The sequence below is a fragment of the Petromyzon marinus genome, unplaced genomic scaffold (assembly GCF_048934315.1).
Source record: "Petromyzon marinus isolate PM22_M1 ecotype Great Lakes invasive population unplaced genomic scaffold, UKy_Petmar_22M1.pri1.0 PM_G_Scaffold_62, whole genome shotgun sequence".
NCBI classification, from domain to species: Eukaryota; Metazoa; Chordata; class Hyperoartia; order Petromyzontiformes; family Petromyzontidae; genus Petromyzon; species Petromyzon marinus.
In genome coordinates, this window is record NW_027423016.1 from 1,228,458 (window position 1) to 1,248,095 (window position 19,638).

Genomic DNA, 19,638 nt, shown 5'->3' on the forward strand with positions numbered 1-19,638 from the left:
AGAAAAACTTTTACCGCGAGTCACCAGAAATGGCAGCACCGAAGAAACGCAAAATAGCACGTGAGAGTAGAAGATTTCAAACACGATGGGAAAATTAATATTTTTTCAAAGAAATCAACGGAAAGTGTGTCTGTTTGATTTGCAATGAAGATGTTGCTATGATGAAAGAGCATAATGTCCGTCGGCACTATGAGACCAAACATCAGAGCTACACATCGTACACCGGTGCCGAACGAACACAGAAAGTCAAGCAAATGGCGGCTAGCCTGCAAGCTCAACAACAATTTTTTTCGTGCTAACAAAATACAGGAAAACGCCACAACATCAAGCTATGAAGTCACTAAACTTATTGCCCAGCACCGCAAACCGTTCTCAGACGGTGATTTCACAGCAGTACCTCATCAAAGTCACAGAAATAATGTGCCCGGAAAAAGTGCAGGATTTCAACAGCGTGAGCTTATCCAGAAATACAGTGGTGCGGAGAATCGAGGACTTGTCAGCTAACTTGAAACTTCAGCTGAGAGACAAAGCTTGTGCTTTTGATTTTTACTCGATAGCATGCGACGAGAGCACAGATGCCACAGACACCGCGCAGTTGTTAATTTTTTTGCGGGGAGTAGATGATTTTTGCTGTACGGAGGAACTGCTTGATATGATGAGCCTAAAAGGCACAACGACGGGTAGAGATATTTTTGAAGCTGTGTCAGAGGCAGTTGAAAAGATGGGGCTTAAATGGGACAAGCTCTGTGGAGTAACAACGGATGGAGCTCCGGCCATGACGGGCGAGCGCAAAGGAATGGCATCGATGGTGTGCGCCAAGGTAAAACAGAGCGTAGGTGAGGCTTTTAGGATGCACTGTATAATCCACCAAGAAGCACTGTGTGCCAAGACTGTCCAGCTGGGCGATGTGATGAACACTGTTGTAAAAACTGTCAACATAATTCGAGCTAGAGGACTGTACCACAGAGAATTTCAAGCTTTCCTATCTGATGTGGATGCTGAATACGGGGATGTACTCTACCACTCTGATGTGCGCTGGCTCAGCCGCGGCTCTGTGCTGCAGCGGTTTTATTCGCCGAGATCAGAAATCGACCAATTTTTGAAAGAGAAGGGCCGACCTCTTCATGAACTGAGTGACCCTCTGTGGCTGGCAGACCTGGCATTTTTAGCTGATCTTACTCATCATCTGAATACACTGAACAAGAACCTACAAGGCAAAGAACAGCTGGTGCCACACCTGTATGCGCACATGAAAGCCTTCTGTGTAAAGCTCCGCCTGTTTGAGACACAACTACGAAGCTTTAATGCTGCACACTTCCCTGCGCTGTCTGAAATCAAGTCTGCTTTTCCAAAGGCCGACCTTTCTGCTAAAAAGGAGAAATGTGTGTCTGTGATTGTATCTCTCGTGACAGAATTCAACCAGCGTTTCCAAGATTTTTCTGTCATTGAAAAACAAATCAAGCTGTTCTCGACCCCCCTTCCTGGTGGATGCAGAAGAAATGGAAGAGAGTCTGCAGTTAGAACTGATTGAAATGCAATGTGATGATTCTCTGAAGAGTCAACATCAGCTTCTCTCCCTCCCTGACTTCTATCAGAGTTTGGATAATGCCAAGTTTCCTCTGATGAGACGCCACGCAAAAAGAATGAGCCTGTTCGGCTCAACATACATATGTGAACAAACATTTTCTCTGTTAAATCAGAACAAAAGCAGACTGAGAACCAGAATGACTGATAGCCATCTCTGTGAAGTCCTTCGTGTCTCAACCACCAAACTTTCTCCTGACATGTCAGCCATCCTTCAATCCAAAGGACAGCATCACTGCTCCCACTGAGTGCAATGTTCTTCACATTATAGGTGAGTTAGAAATACACACAGTATTCATGTGTCAATATGTCACCTCTAGTGTGTGGCCCGGCCTTTTGTTTATTTTTCTGTATTTGGCCCTCACTAAAAAAACTTTGGACACCCCTGGTGTAGTGTATAGTAGTGTAGTGTATAGCGTAGTGTATAGTGTAGTGTATAGTGTAGTGTATAGTGGAGTGTATAGCGTAGTGTATAGTGTAGTGTATACTATAGTGTATAGTGTAGTGTATAGTATAAGTGTATAGTAGTGTATAGTGTGGTGTATAGTGTAGTGTATAGTGTAGTGTATAGTGTAGTGTATAGTGTAGTGTATAGTAGTGTAGTGTATAGTGTAGTGTATAGTTTAGTATACTAGTTATCACGTGACTAGTGTAGCTAGCCAGGTGGTGACCACCAGGCTAGATACACTAGTTTCCACGTGACTAGTGTAGCTAGCCAGGTGGTGACCACACTCGTGTGTGCATCTCTACTCATCCGTGCTTGCAAGTAAGCGCTCGTGTGTGTATGTGCACCCGCGTGTTTGTTCGTGTCTGTATGTACGCACACTGTTGCACATGGTTCGCTCGTGTGGGTGTGTAGTGGAACGCACTGCTCATGAAAACATTGCCTCGTTACGCGGTAAATGATGCGGCACGACAGGAGGGAACTGCAGGGATGAGGCTCTCCACTCTTGGTGCTGTGAATTAAAACAGCGCCAGGGCAGAGAGTCCTGATTCCTACAGCTCGTAGCTGTGACGGAGTGAAAGTGATCAGCGGACAGCCACCATTGTTGCCAGGTAAGGGGAGACTTCACCTGGAACTCGCCTCCACACGTGTTCCCCTTGAACATTGTCGCAATAAACGTACGATCAGGAATCTTTGTTCCGCAAGAATGTTAACGCTCAAACTCGTATCGAACTCTTCATGAATTCACTTGGTCAAACAGTTCAGGTACTCGGCAAAGCATTTCACCACCCGGTATGCAACAGTTAAATAATCTACTCCAAATCAACACCGAAATGTCAAATTATCATCCACCATTGACTTCCACAGCGAAGGAAGCCATTTGCCATGACGTCCAAGCTATTAAACACCAGAACAACGAACGTGGCATTCAAGTACATCTTGAAACCAATTATCAGAAGTAGTTTGTATTAAACAATAACTAAATAATAGAAACACGTTTACAATATTGAGCGAAGTTATAGTCACGGACTTTTTCCAACTTTAGCTCAACAGGACCACAAAAGCTCGGATATGTGGTGCATAATAAATGAATAAATCTGATTGAAATCATCAACTGGCTAAACACTTTCCGATTTCAACATCACCTTATAAAAGAATAACATTTTAAATATAAGCGCACAACTTTATCTATCTGCGATGAGCGCTGCACTTTCCGTTGTTTTCATGCAGGGGGCGCAGCAAACCTACGCACCCCCTGCATGGACGACGGAGGCGCAGGAACAGACTTTCGATTACGTTGGAATCGATCTACAGACAGCGGTCTTCTCGCACGGCCAGCAGCTCCGTGTCGCCTTATCTCGATCCCGCAATCCCAAACAGGTGAAAGTCCGCATCGAACCGAACCCCCGGCAAGGCCATCTACTTGACGAGAGAAAATTCACACGAAATGTCCTTTTCAATGAAGTCTTCCACATGTAAATTGAGACAAGCTTTTAATGAAGAAATAAAATTATCTAATTTAAAACACAACACAATTCAAAGATGTTTCATTTTAAAACTTCAAAATGGAGCATGGGGTACTTGCGTGAATGCGTCCTTCGTGTGCAAATGTTGTGACTTTCCTGGCCTGAAGGCCATCAATGTGTTGGACTATTATTGGTGCACAGCGTCTCAACAACAACAGTGGGGTTTGCTTCAACCGATAGGTAACGAACATCCAGATGTCAATCAGCAAGGTGCATTTATAGTCCTAGTTAGACAAAATCTACGTCAACACGTAAGACAAAACTACAATTCGTGTTGTAGAGAATGTACCTCCTCCTATACGTGTAACTTTTAAGTGGTATGCCTTGTAACTGATTAATGATCCGAGTGTGCTCCCTATTTCAAAGACAATGAGTTGCTCCAGATGCTTCGTGGAACACAAAAATACCGTTTGACCTGTATCACAAGAACAACGGGTCTCACCTGAGTTCTCTGTACAGGTTACTTTCAAACACACACACACTTTGTCCTAACATCACTTATTCAATGTTTGACCCTTACAGATCAAATGTTACAAGTATGCACACAACCAGACAAGTATACATTCTAAATTATTGCCAGCCATATTAACAAAATTGGATTACTGCAGTGAAATATACTGCATCACGTTACATCGTATTAACAAGAAGCTTTTATAAAAAAGTTGCAGTCTGCTTCACAGTGTAAAACATACTATTGTGTCATTCAAAACGAGTAGGCCATTGCATGCTGGCGTCTGAGTGAAAATGTAGCAAATTCTAAACATTACCTACAAACTACACAACTGAGATGACACATCAATCATCGCCCCCTACTGACAGGCTCTTGTCCACATGCAGACTGTTGCAGGGCCACCTCCTTGTGCCACACAGGGGCAGCTGCTACTTGGGGATGCTCTTCGAGTGTTTCAGACGAGGTACGACACAAAACTTCGAATTGCTGAGGCGATTAAGCAAGCACGATGTAAAAGCAATCATTATAACATAGTGAATGCTTGGGAGCTTATTGGCTCTTGCTCCTGGTTAGAGATCTCCCCAACCCACGGGCCCACAAAGACTGGCCGCCTTTACTCTGCAGGATGAACCTAGGAATTGAGTGTTCAACTTCACATTCTTGTCATTAAAGGCCTGTGACGAAGGTGCATCTATTGTAGCGACATCGCCTCTGGCTTACACATCTACCGGGTCTCCACTTGACTTTGTATTGTCTAGGAGCAAGTCCACCCACACCTCCCCTTCCACAAACTGCTGGGAGTTGCCTCGCTCTGCCTCAGTCAGAATTCTCCTCCTGCTTTACGATGTGAAGGTCCCATTTTGGAGTTGAATCTTCATCTTCACATTTTACCTTCAATTCTTCGCTCATCACTTCTTCACATTTCACCTTCACCTCTTCATATTTCACCTCGATACCTTTAAAAGTGTCCAAGCTGGGATTTTCGTCCGGTTCTTGTTTCATGAGGGATGGGCTCATTGCAGCACTTTGACTTTCACAAGCTGTTCTCTGGTGTCTTCGAAGATTTGATGAATCTGCAAACGGCTTCCCGCACAGAGCACACTTGAAGGGTTTCTCTCCTGTGTGTGTTCTCTGGTGTTTTACAAGATTAGATGACTGTGTAAATGCCTTCACGCACACACTGCACTTGAAGGGTTTCTCTCCCGTGTGTGTTCTCTGGTGTTTTACAAGATATGAATTTGAAAACGCCTTGCCGCACAGAGTACACTTGATGGGTTTCTCTCCCGTGTGTGTTCTCTGGTGTTTTACAAGAGCAGATGACTGTGCAAATGCCTTCACGCACACACTGCACTTGAAGGGTTTCTCTCCCGTGTGTGTTCTCTGGTGTATTTTAAGATGTGGTGACTGTGCAAACGCCATCCGGCACACAGTGCACTTGAAGGGTTTCTCTCCCGTGTGTGTTCTCTGGTGTGTTACAAGATGCCATGAATCTGAAAACGCCTTGCCGCACAGAGTACACTTGAAGGGTTTCTCTCCTGTGTGTGTTCTCTGGTGTTTTTTAAGAGCAGATGACCATGAAAATGCCTTCCCACAAACACTGCACTTGAAGGGTTTCTCTCCCGTGTGTGTTCTCTGGTGTGTTTTAAGAACAAATGAACCTGAAAATGTCTTCCCACAAACACTGCACTTGAAGGGTTTCTCTCCCGTATGTGTTCTCTGGTGTATTACAAGATTATATGACTGTGTAAACGCCATCCCGCACATTGTGCACCTGAAGGGTTTCGCTCCCGTGTGTGTTCTCTGGTGGGTCTGAAGAACTGATGGCCATGCAAATGCCTTCCCACACACAGTACATTTGAAGGGTTTCTCTCCTGTGTGTGTTCTCTGGTGCTGTGTCAGATTTCCAGTCCGGTCCATGTTGTATGCACGCTGGTCGCATTGTTGACTTGTCGTACCGAGCTGCGCTGAGTGCCTTTGCTCCATCAGACCAATTCTGCAGAGGAAGCGTCAGCTGCAGACATAAAAAATAATATCCACACCATCTACACGTCAGGCACAGAGGAATGCACACGTGACTTACACGTCCATACTTATTAATATATTCATGATGTAGTGAAAAAGTTTCCCAAATGCATCAGATCTGATGAATCTGCAAACGCCTTCACGCGCAGAGTGCACCTGAAGGGTTTCTCTCCACGGGCTGTTATGGCACACAATGAGAGGGAAAATGTCATTAATATGCCTGGAAGCCTTCATATCTTCCAGATGAATGTTAACTCAAAACTCTAAGCGCACAATTTCGGCTGTCTGACTACAAAAGGAATATTTATGAAAGCTAAATTCAGCTGACATAGCAAAGGGTGTTGAAAACAATACTATTTGTGTTTTGCAGAAATGCATTAATTAATGTTCAATCGCAACTTAGAGGTGTGAATCCAGGCTCAGGTGTCCTTGAATGCTGGGGATGAACAGATCCGACTTCAGCTGAATTTGTGTGCTGTGTTCACCTCCTGTTTCCATTCTTATGAAGAGTTCCAGAGGAAAACAAAAACAAACTATTGTTTTGATATAACCTCCGTGTTCAACAGAATTAATAGATATTCTTAGTTTTTTCGGTAAAGTCACGTTGAAGAGAAACAACAAAATAACAAAATATATATAAAACAATAAAAAATTCTCACGACGTTTCGACCATAACTCAAACGGTCATCATCAGGTGTGTCGGTTTGCATAAATTTATTTTGAAAACGGCACTCACACCCCCATCACACTCACACCCCCATCACACTCACACCCCCATCACACTCACACCCCCATCACACTCACACCCCCATCACACTCACACCCACATCACACTCACACCCACATCACACTCACACTCACACCCCCATCACACTCACACCCCCATCACACTCACACCCCCATCACACTCACACCCCCATCACACTCACACCCCCATCACACTCACACCCCCATCACACTCACACTCCCATCACACTCACACCCCATCACACTCACACCCCCATCACACTCACACCTCCATCACACTCACACCCCCATCACACTCACACCCCCATCACACTCACACCCCCATCACACTCACACCCCCATCACACTCACACCCCCATCACACTCACACCCCCATCACACTCACACCCCCATCACACTCACACTCCCATCACACTCACATCCCATCACACTCACACCCCCATCACACTCACACCTCCATCACACTCACACCCCCATCACACTCACACCCCCATCACACTCACACCCCCATCACACTCACACCCCCATCACACTCACACCCACATCACACTCACACCCCCATCACACTCACACCCCCATCACACTCACACCCCCATCACACTCACACCCCCATCACACTCACACTCACACCCCCATCACACTCACACTCCCATCACACTCACACCCCCATCACACTCACACCCCCATCACACTCACACCCCCATCACACTCACCCCCACATCACACTCACACCCCCATCACACTCACACCCACATCACACTCACACCCCCATCACACTCACACCCCCCTCACACTCACACCCCCATCACACTCACACTCCTATCACACTCACACCCACATCACACTCACACCCCCATCACACTCACACCCCCATCACACTCACACCCCCATCACACTCACACCCCCATCACACTCACACCCCCATCACACTCACACTCACACCCCCATCACACTCACACCCCCATCACACTCACACCCCCATCACACTCACACTCCCATCACACTCACACCCCATCACACTCACACCCCCATCACACTCACACCTCCATCACACTCACACCCCCATCACACTCATACCCCCATCACACTCACACCCCCATCACACTCACATCCCCATCACACTCACACCCACATCACACTCACACCCCCATCACACTCACACCCCCATCACACTCACACCCCGATCACACTCACGCCCCCATCACACTCACACCCCCATCACACTCACACTGCAACACAAGCAATCATCATCATCGGGTGTGAAAACCAAGAATATTAATCCCTGCAGCCACGAAAGCTTTAAATCGAAAAATAAAATGCGTTAAGATGTTCAAACACCAAAAATAGAAACCGAATATAATCTGCATTAACCACACGCACAGACACAGAGAGAGTGTTTGTGTTGAACATGTTAACAAAACACGCTCCGATCACATTTGCATTGTCTTTGAAACTGATTGGCCCACACCCTACACTCAGAGTCGTACCCCCAGAGCACATCAAGAGGACAAAAGTACAAAGACAAAGGGTCGCTATCGGAGCATTTACAGCTGGTAGTGAGCAACTACAACATGGGACCAATAGGTACCACGTGCTCTTTGCTTCCGTCGGTAAAGTCCACGCGGGAATAAAATAAATTAAATCCGCGACATCTTCTTTGGTTCTTTCGGTAAAGTCACGTAGAATGAGAATAAAATAATAAAATAAGCTAACACAATAAAATTCTCACGACGTTTCGGCCACAACACAAGTGGCCTTCTTCGAAACGTCGTGAGAATTTTATCGTGTTATTTTATTTATATTATTTTATTCTCATTCTACGTGGTGACTTTACCGAAAGAACCAAAGGAGATGAATCCTTGCAGTCACGAAAGCTTTCAATCAAAATTTTAATCCGCGACGTTTATGGGCGCAACATGAAGCTGTACGTCACCAGATAGGGAACAACCACAGCAAGGAGACAGTTGCTGAGGTGGGCAGAAGGGCTGCCGTGACAAGAGGCCATGTAGGTAAGAGAGGGGGGGAGGAGGAGCAAGGGGGGAGAGATAGAGGGAGGGGGGGTGTAGGGTAAAGTGACGTAGTTAGATATAAAATAAGTAACAAAAATTTAAAATAAATCAAAATTATTTTTATTTTCTTTCTTCCCACGCGAGTTTACCGAAAGAACGAAAGAGTGTGAAGTGGGCAGGAGAGGGAAATATTCACGCTCTGCGCGCGTGTCTTATTTGATCTGTGCCAGGGGGTTTATCTCCTGTCGCTGTGGTGGTAGATTCACTCCAGGCACACACTGGTGAGTGGCCGCACCTCGCAAGGCATTGTGGGTTGGGGTTTACACGGCATTCCCGCTTAGAGAGGCGTCCCTGCAACGCACGCTGATGTGAACAAGCCATCTGTGCCGGCAGCAAAACGTCCGTCCCGTGTGGGCAAACGTCGCGTGCGGATCGCTCTCCCGCAAGAAGCACCCGGCGGTGCTGTCGAAGCCGTAATATGGCGACGCTTGCAGTTCGCCACGTGACGGCCGTTTTCATCGGCCGCGTCGGGTGGAGGAGGGTGTGCGGCACGACATTTTACTTACGCGGTGACCCAACTGGCCCCACCACCAAAGAAATCCCTCGTGAACCATCCATGCCGCCGGACCTCTTGCCCCCAAATTTCGATTTAAAGCTTTCGTGACTGCAAGGATTCATCTTCTTTGGTTCTTTCGGTAAGGTCACGTAGAATGATAATAAAATAATAAAATAACAATAAAATTCTCACGACGTTTCGTCGTGAGACGTTTCGTCGTGACGTTTCGTTGTGAGAATTTTATTCTGTTATTTTATTATTTTATTCTCATTCTACGTGATCTTACCGAAAGAACCAAAGAAGATGAACTCTTGCCCCCACTTAGGGCCTTCCTCTGCTCCCCTGGCCACGGCTCACTTGCCGCCCTTCTCTCTGCGGAGGGCGGCTCCGAGATGATGTAAACTCCTGCGCCTGGTATGCAGGTCGGGTGTTAGATCCCGACCCTGACGCGGTCGTGTGAAATTCTTCCTCCAGCTCCTCCGGTTTTATCCCTCCACATGAAGAAACATGCGTTGAGACTTTGGGAGATTAATTTGGTGCTCCCGAATGTGCAAACGATGGGCCGCTTTGTCGCGCTGTCATTCGTGGCCAGTGTCACTTGTGACAAAAAAAATAAGTGAATACATCAGTGGGCTTTGCCTGGTGAGATGGGGATGGTTTAGTTTCATTTGCATGTGATTGGGTCATTTGTTTTACTGTTTGTTACTGTAACGTTTTTATCCGCCCCTACTGGACATCTGTGAAAATTCATTCAACAGCTCATCGGATTCCTCCAGTATAAATAATTATTCTGATTCTGATTTCATCTATTTCAACGATCAACTTTTTGTTTTTATTTTATTTTACCAGGTAAGGCTCACTGAGCCGTATCGTAAGCTGCCTGGCGATCACAAATGACGATAGCCCAAGCGGAAGTGGCTCATTATTATCACCGCGTGGATGTTTCGCGGTAGGCCGAGTACTCTCCGAACGTGCGACGTCGATTACAAAATGCGGAGGGTGAAAAACCCGGAGGAACCCGGGGGGGAAATCGACGTTGAGAGAGACGCACGCCAACTCCCAAATAGGCAGCAGCAGCAGGTGCTGGGGTCGGGATGGAACCCCACGACCTCCTGCGTAGCGGGCAAGGGCACGCAGGAAGTCCGCTCCTTCACGGCGGGGTAGGGGGGATGGGGTCACGTGACCCCATCCGCCGCCGCGCCGACATCGGCGTGAGAACACATTCCTGCCGGAGGGAGCCGGTAGGGAACGTTGGGTTGAGTTTTATAAGGGCACCAGCCCCTCACCAACCAGGCCCACCCCTCCCACCCCCACCCAGCCCTACCCAGCCCCTCCCCTCTCCACCCTCCCCACCCAGCCCCTCCCCACCCTCCCCTCCCCTCCCCACCCAGCCCCACCCCTCCCATTTGTGGATGCACGACGGACGGACACAACAACAACCCCCTGTGTGCCGCTGCTGCTGCTGCTGGTGTAGTAACCACCAGGAGGAGGGAAGCGCTGGCGGGCCGTGCAGCGACAACTCCCCAGCGGGGGCAGCCCCTGGCCGAGGCGGAGCCGCGAGGTGCCGGAGCGGCCGGTGGAGCGGCAGCGGCGTGACGAGCGCAGCAGTGACCAGCCGGGTGTGCCGGGACAGCTGGCACTGTGGTGCCCCACCACACCCCCCACTCTATCCCCCACTCTACCCCCCACTCTACCCCACACTCTACCCCCCACTCTACCCCCCACCCCACCCCCCACTCTACCCCCCACTCCACCCCCCACTCTACCCCACACTCCACCCCACACTCTACCCCCCACTCTACCCCCTACCCCACCCCCCACTCTACCCCCCACTCCACCCCCCACTCTACCCCCCACTCTACCCCACACTCCACCCCCCACTCTACCCCCCACTCTACCCCCCACTCTACCCCCCACTCCACCCCCTACCCCACCCCCCACTCTACCCCCCACTCTACCCCCCACTCCACCCCCCACTCTACCCCCCACCCCACCCCCTACCCCACCCCCCACTCTACCCCCCACTCTACCCCCCACTCCACCCACCACTCCACCCCCCACTCTACCCCCCACCCCACCCCCCACTCTACCCCCCACTCTACCCCACACTCCACCCCCCACTCTACCCCCCACTCTACCCCCCACTCTACCCCCCACTCTACCCCTCACTCCACCCCCCACTCTACCCCCCACTCCACCCCCCACTCTACCCCCCACTCTACCCCCCACCCCACCCCCCCACCCCCCACTCCACCCCCCACCCCACCCCCCCACCCCACCCCACCCCCCACCCTCCCACTCCACCCCGCACTCCACCCCCCCACTCCACCCCCCCACCCCACCCCCCACTCCACCCACACAGTCTTAGAGGTCTACGCTCGAAGTGATAACGAGGAGACGCTCGTGGCCCGAAAGGAATTCTGTTCGGCGTGGATTATTGGTACAACCCTGGTGGTGGCCCGTGTCACTTATCGCTTGCGCGCTGTTCACGAAAACTCTTTGTCCATTGTTTAACTATTCATTATTTGACAGCGCATTGAACTCGGTTGAACTAAAAAGACAGAAATACCCCGTCTAGCCTTTATCCGACCGTTGGAGCAAGCGGCGTTAGCCAGCGGCACCTCGTGTTGTGAAGGCTGGCATCGGGCACGAGGCGGTAGGTAGCCAGCAAACCACGCACGTCCGCCTTTGTTTCCCCAGTGTCAATGTTTTTGCACAACGCGCCAGGTACCCATTTGAACCCGAGTCAACCTGTGGGGGAGGCCCAGGGATGACCGGTTCAGACAATCGTCACGGCCGTTTGCCAGCGAGCGGGGATCTAGTTTAGAAAGTCACGGTTGTTTTTTGCCCAGCCGTCGTGGGATTGTTGATTGTGTTTCGGATTCTCACGCAGTGCGCCGCTGAAGATTCACTCTCATCTCTTCAGCTCGAAACGCAATCTAAGCGAAGAGGATGCGCATTGAGCCAACACTTTGAGCCGTGCGTTTGTAACTTCCGACGAATAAAAAAAACTAATTTAATCGTGGACAACGCCTCTTTTTTAGTTTGTTTAATGGATGCCCCTGTAGATTGCGAGGTGTCTGCAGATTCAGGATGGTTCAGCATTAACCGTGCCCCGATGGCAGATTTTGGCATCGCTTATTGCTCGACTTCTTTCCAGCACAGAAGCAGGGAAGCGACAACCCAAGGGGCACCCGCGAGGGAAAATATCGTGGGGCGAGCCGTTTGTGCGACACGCGCCTCATTGTCAAGTGAAGCTTCAGTTCAATATTCACTGTGTAATAGATGTAAAACACGTGATGGAGCATTAGCACGTGATACCATCAACAATATCAACTGCTCTCTCTATATATGTAGTGCCTTGGATTCACTCGGACGACAATCGCCTTTCTTCCACCGTCACTTTTATTTCCATCGTTCCGCACACACACACACACTATAATTTCACACACACTATATAATTTCTCCTCTCCGCGCTCCGCCAACTCGAACACTCGAATTCCCCTCAGCACTGTCCGCTCATGCTCGTCTCCCCACACAGTCTCTTCTTCTCTCCCCGCACACACAGTGGTTCTATCTCTATCTCCTCACACACAGTGACTCGTCTATCTCCTCACCGCACACACAGTAGTTCTATCTCTATCTCTTCACACGCAGTGACTCTATCTCTTCACACACAGTGACCTGTTTATCACCTCACACACAGTGACTTGTCTATCTCTTCACACACAGTGACTTGTCTATCACTAACTCTCCCTGTACCTACCTATACCGTAATCTCCACTCTGCTAACGCTAACTCTCGCTATCGCTATTTATTGTCCCCTGGGTTCGGCTCTCAATCTATTTCCCACTAACACTTGCCGGCTTCGCCTCTTTGCATCTCTCTCTACCCGCTGCTGTCTCCACTTCTCGCCAACTCCCCTGCCGTCCAAATCACCTAGCGTTTTTATCCTCTTTCCAATCAGCATTAATTAATTGCCACGTGCCTCGCTGGCATTTTCCCGCCAGCTCCGCACCTGTCCAACGGCCCAGACTCTGTGACGCTGCCACTTAACGCTAACAGCCTCTCGACCAATCACAGCCCTCGTCCCTTGACTCCCTTAATTACTTTGGCTTGTTTACGCCACCCGTGACTTCATCACCTGCTCGAACTTACATGACCCACACTGTATGTACTGTATATGGCCAATTTACCCATGTGTATTTTCTACTCCACTACATATATATTCTAATGCAAGGATGAGAACTTAAAAGATGTGAATCGCTTCCGACATGTATTCATTTAAAACGTTTTAATTGGAATAGAACGATCAAACGTAGAACAGTTAAGTGAAATAAAGTTATAATAACAAAACAATGCCATTAAGAGAGTAATAAGACTTGTCAAATCGCAACAAAAATCGCAACCTTTGCGATTTTGCTAATCGCATTGTTTCAAATTGCGATTGTTCGATTTTAAATCGATTTAATCGTTCAGGCCTAGTGCCTACCCGGGGGACACTATACCCCCCCCCCCCCCCACGTGTGACCACCCCACGTGCGTGTATACAATAGAGTCGTGCCTTTCTCTTGCTATAGGGAATTATTAAAAAGACGTTAACAAAACTGTGCTCGTGTATGTATGCATGCTGAACTTCCCAGTGCAAGAAGGAGTTGCTGCTGCTGCTATTGTAACCTAAGGGCAGTGGTTCTTGAACCTTTTCTGTAGCCTTGCACCCACCCCCTTTGGCTCTGAAATCGTTAGACATGTGACGATGTTAATAACGACGTAGGGGGAGGGGGCTTGACCAAACAAAGTTCTTACTTACGTTGCCCCGTGGCTTCGTTTGAGTTTGACGATTTCACTTTTAAAAATCATCCGGCCATGTCTCGCACCCCCCAGGGGGTGCATGACCCACAGGTTAAGAACCACTGGTGTAGTGTATAGCGTAGTGGATAGTGTAGAGGACCATGGTAGTGTAGTGTACAGTAGTCTAGTGTACGTATTCTTGGGTCTTTCAGGTCACGTTGATAGGTTCAAAGAAAATAAAAGAACTCATCTACGTGACTTTATGACGTCTTGCTTGTGATACATCTTGCATGAGATACGTCTTGCTTGTGATACGACTTGCTTGTGATACAACGTCTTGTGATACGTCTTGTGATACGTCTTGCTTGTGATACGACGTCTTGTGATACATCTTGCTTGTGATACGTCTTGTGATACGACGTCTTGTGATACGTCTTGTGATACGTCTTGCTTGTGATACGACGTCTTGTGATACGTCGTCTTGCTTGTGATACGGCGTCTTGCTTGAGGTACGATGCGCTTGCTAGAACTTGTCTCGGTCGGGATGAGTCACCGATTTCTCCCCTTCCTCACCACCATCCTCGTAGGCTATCAACTCCTCTCAGCAAGGCAAAGTGACATTAAATTTTATTTTTTTCTATTTATTTATGCATTTATTTTAATTTATGTATGCATTTTAGTAATAAGTAGTGTCTAAATTATCGTATACAACCCCATTAATGTATAATATGCCATATAAAATATCATTTCTTTTACTCTGGAACGGATTAGTTCCATTCCCTTTATTTCTTATGGGAAAAATGCGTTTGGTATTCATCATTTTGGGTATGAGTCCTCCTACCTTCTGAAACAAATTAACGACGTGTACCGAGGTGCCACTGTACTTCATATATTGAAACAATAGATATTAAAACATAAAGATATAAACAAGTAATATTAAAAGAAACATGGTTAATGGATGCATTCATACATTTTTACTGTACCTTCAACAGCCTATCGTTAACAGGGGAATGGACGGTAAGCTAATACATTGGGCTCTATGGAGGCACTACACTACCCTAATATACACTACACTACAATATACAGTACACTATACACTACAATATACACTACACTACTCTATACACTTCAATATACACTACACTATACTATACACTACACTTTACACTACACTATACATGACACTATACACTACACTACTCTATACACTACAATATACACCTCACCCAATCAGCCAAACAGCCACCTAAACAGCAACAACCGCCATTCGCCACTAAGTGGTGGTGATGTCACCACGACGCTTGTGCCAGGCCATGTGCACCTTGAGGCCACGTGAAGTGTCGAAGGCCCGCTGACAGGAGGTCACGGGGCAGACCCAGGTGCCACGGGTCGACTGACTAAGATGACTGGCTGATGCACCACCTGTGCCCCCTACTGTGCCAACCTGCTGTGCTTTAGCCACCCGGGGCTCCGCTCGTTGTTGTGAGCATCGCTCCTCCGCCCTCCATTGTTGTTGGAGGGTGACTGCCTCCAACTGCCCAGTAGCGTCCTTCACGAGCCTCCTCCACAAAGGCTTGACACCGCTGGTACCAGTCATCGGCAAGTCCACTCAGCTCCACGTCCTCCTGTACCACATCACTCCATCTCTTCTCTAGTCTGTCCCGCGCCCGTTTAGCCTCCTCGATCCGGTCGAACAAAAGGTGTATCGGCATGCGGTGGCTGTGCATGCGGTCTACATGACCAAGCCAACGCAGCCTTGCCTGCCGGAGAAGCTCACCGATGGGACCTTGCCCAGATCTTTCAAAGATTTGTGAGCTCCTTACACAATCCAGCCTGGTTAAATCCAGGATGGATCGTAAGCAGGATAGCCTAAATGTTTCTAACCGGCGAAGATGTTCCATTAGGGGGGTCCACGTTTCGCAAGCGTAGAGAAGGAAGGGAATGACCGTGGCCGAGAAGACCTGAAGCTTCGTGCGGAACGACAGACCAGGTAGCTTCCACACAGCATTACGCAACCGATGTAAATATATTGCCGCTCAACTTATTTGGAGTGAGACCTCTGCTGTCAAACCGGAGCCGGTCGTAAGCTCACTGCCCAGGTATGGGAAACACAACTGCCCCATCACCGATTGGGAGTTGTGGGGTTGGAGTGTCCGATGGTACAAAATACCCAGGCAGGTGCTTAGTTTTGGTGGGGCTGATAGTAAGGCCCCATCTCTTAGTGCCACGCTCCAGTCCCAGCAGCAGCGTCTCCAACTCCTCCTCTGAATGAGCAGCTATTACCAAATCATTGGCATACATAACGTGGTTGAGCAATAGGTAGCCATCCCTTGATCGCACCCGGACATCGATCAGCCTCCGATTATATCTGTACCAAATGGAGATTCCCCCGGTACAACTATTGAAGGCTTCACGAACTACGTGGTCAAAATAGATGTTAAATAATGTGGGAGCCAGAGGACATCCCTGTCGCACCCCAAGGTGTACAGGGAATGGCGCTGACTCCCGGCCATGTAGTTTTACCCGGGCCCACTCACCATCATGAAGGTCCTTAATGATCGTGAGCAGAGGGTCAGGGACTCCAAAAGCACGAAGAACAACCCAGAGCCCAGGCCTACTGATGGTATCATAGGCCTTGACCAGGTCAATAAAGCAGAGATGTAGGTCTTATTGGAATTTCCTACACCTCTGCTGTAGCAGACGGACAGAAAATATGGCATCTGTGCAGGACCGCCTTTTCTTGAAACCGCATTGGGGCTCCGCAAGCCTCTCCTCAACGTGCCTGGCAAGTCGATGTTGAATAATCCTTGCCAGGACCTTTCCCGGCACCCTGAGGAGTGAGATGCCCCTGTAGTTGTTACAGTCTGTGTGGTCCCCCTTCTTAAAGAGGGGGACCACCAGGGCATCCTTCCAATCTTGCGGAACCTGTCCAGAGGTCCAGACTGTTGTTATGATGTCATATAGGGCAGTCTGTGCACAAACGCCACCCTCCCTCAGCATTTCGCTTGGGAGATCATCTCTGCCCAGTGCCTTTCCTGGTCTCAGACTCCGGATCGCCCTCAGTACTTCCTCAACTGATGGCACCTCAGCCAGCCACTCACACGGGGTAACGTCTTCCAATATTTGAGGCACTGCAGCTTCAGCAGGGTCATCCCGACTTTGTGCCACGATGTTTTCCTGGCTGAGGGATTTCCCCTCCCCCAGGACCTCACAGAAATGCTCAGCACATCTACAAACCTTTTCCTGGGGGCCGGAGATTGGACCACCGTTTTTTCCCCTAATGATGGTAATAGGTGTGGCACTGCAGGTTATTTTTTTGATGGAGTTAAATAGAGATTTTTGATCACGGGCCACTGAGGCAGACTCCATCTCCTCTGCAACCCGCGACCACAACCCATCCTTGCAGCGCCTCATGGCTCTCCGAACCTCCGAGCGAAGGCTGCGGTAAGCCTCCTCAGTCTCTGACATGGGATTCTGTAGCCGATGACAGTGGGCCTGTCGCTTTTTCTCAACCATCCTGAACACCTCTGTCAGCCAGGGTCTCTGGGCAGGACTGCACCGCGTACCCAAAGCAGCCATTGCAGCAGCATGAGTCACAGTCCTAAACCTCGCCCATTTACCCTCGACATGATGAAATTCTCGCTTGCAACTTTCATCAGATAACTGAGACCAGGCCACTTAAAATTGGAATGGGGTCCTGGATGTACATCCACCACCGGAGTGAAAGAATGACAGCCGCATCTTACAGATGACTAGTCTATGGTTATAGGGCAGATCAGCTCCACGGTAGGTCCTGGTGTCAAGGACATGGGCTCGCATCCGCTGGTCCGTCACTATGTAGTCCAGCAGATGTTCTTGCTTGGACTCGGCATGCATCCATGATGTTGTGTGGATGCGCCAATGCCGGAACAGCGTGTTGGTAATTACAAGCCCATGGGCTGCACAAAAATCTAGCAGCCTCCTACCGTTGTTATTGAGCTGATCTGGCCCATGCCCTCCAATCACTCCAGACCAGGTGCCAGCATCATGACCAACTCGGGCATTGAAGTCACCCAACAAGATGACTCTATCCCGAGGGGCCACTTTAGCCAGCACCTGTGACAGGAGGTCATAGAAGGCATCTGACTCATCAGCTTTGCCTGCATCCCTCCACGGATGTTCGTCTTCGGTGGGGGCATAAGTAACCACCCATCCCTCATGGACTGTCCACCCCTCATGGTGGCAGGAGCCAGAACCGGTCCACCGGACCTCCTGAATGCCACAGAGATCCAGGCGGTACCGGTCCAGCTCCCGACAGAGGAGTGGCAGCCTCTCCTCCCCAGTGAGCATTCGAACCTTCCACGTGGCCACACGAAGTGGCTTTTCGTTGTTTCTGGAGGAGCCCCGAGGGTAGAGATTCAATCTCCTGGCTCCGCCAATTGGGGTTTGGCCAGGAGACGTCATAGACGCCTGTCCCCCCGGGGCCCCCGTTTAGCCACTGTGGTGGTCACAGACGCCATGAGGGGAGGGGCCAATCGGAATTGGCCCTCTCCTCACAGCACTGTCCACGACAGAGTTGCCCGTCCGGCACCGCGAGGAGGTAGGGGGTTTATATATATTTTGTTATTTTGTTGTTTCTCTTCAACGTGACTTTACCGAAAAAACTAAGAATATGAATTACTGCAGTCACGAAAGCTTTAAATCAAAATTTAGGTAGGGGGTTGTTTTGCCGGACACCTACTCACTCACCCACTCACTCACCCACCCACCCACTCACCCACCCACTGACCCACCCACTCACCCAATCAGCCAATCACCCACCCACTCACCCACCCACTGACCCACCCACTCACCCAATCAGCCACCCACTCACTCACCCACCCACTCACCCAATTAGCCCATCAGCCACCTACTCACTCACCCACTCACTTACCCACCTACTCACTCACCCACCCACTCACCCAATCAGCCCATCAGCCACCTACTCACTCACCCACCAACTCACCCATTCAGCCACCCACTCACCCACCCACTCACCCACCCACTCACACAAGCAGCCACCCACTCACCCACCCAATGACCCACCCACTCACCCAATCAGTTACCCGCTCACTCACCCACCCACTCACCCACCCAATCAGCCAAACAGCCACCCACTCACCCACCCACCCACTCACACAAGCAGCCACCCACTCACCCACCCACTGACCCACCCACTCACCCAATCAGCCACCCGCTCACTCACCCACCCACCCACTCACCCAAACAGCCAAACAGCCACCCACTCACTCACCCACTCGCTTTGCCCCTCCCCCCTAGCGCTGCCCCTCCCCCCAGCGCTGCCCCTCCCCCCTAGCGCTGCCCCTCCCCCTAGCGCTGCCCCTCCCCCCAGCGCTGCCCCTCCCCCCTAGCGCTGCCCCTCCCCCCAGCGCTGCCCCTCCCCCTCAGTGTGCCGCTGCCTCCGTCCCGTGCTGGTGCAGCTGCGCATTTCCACGTGGCGCCGTTCACTCTCACAAGCCTGCAGGCGA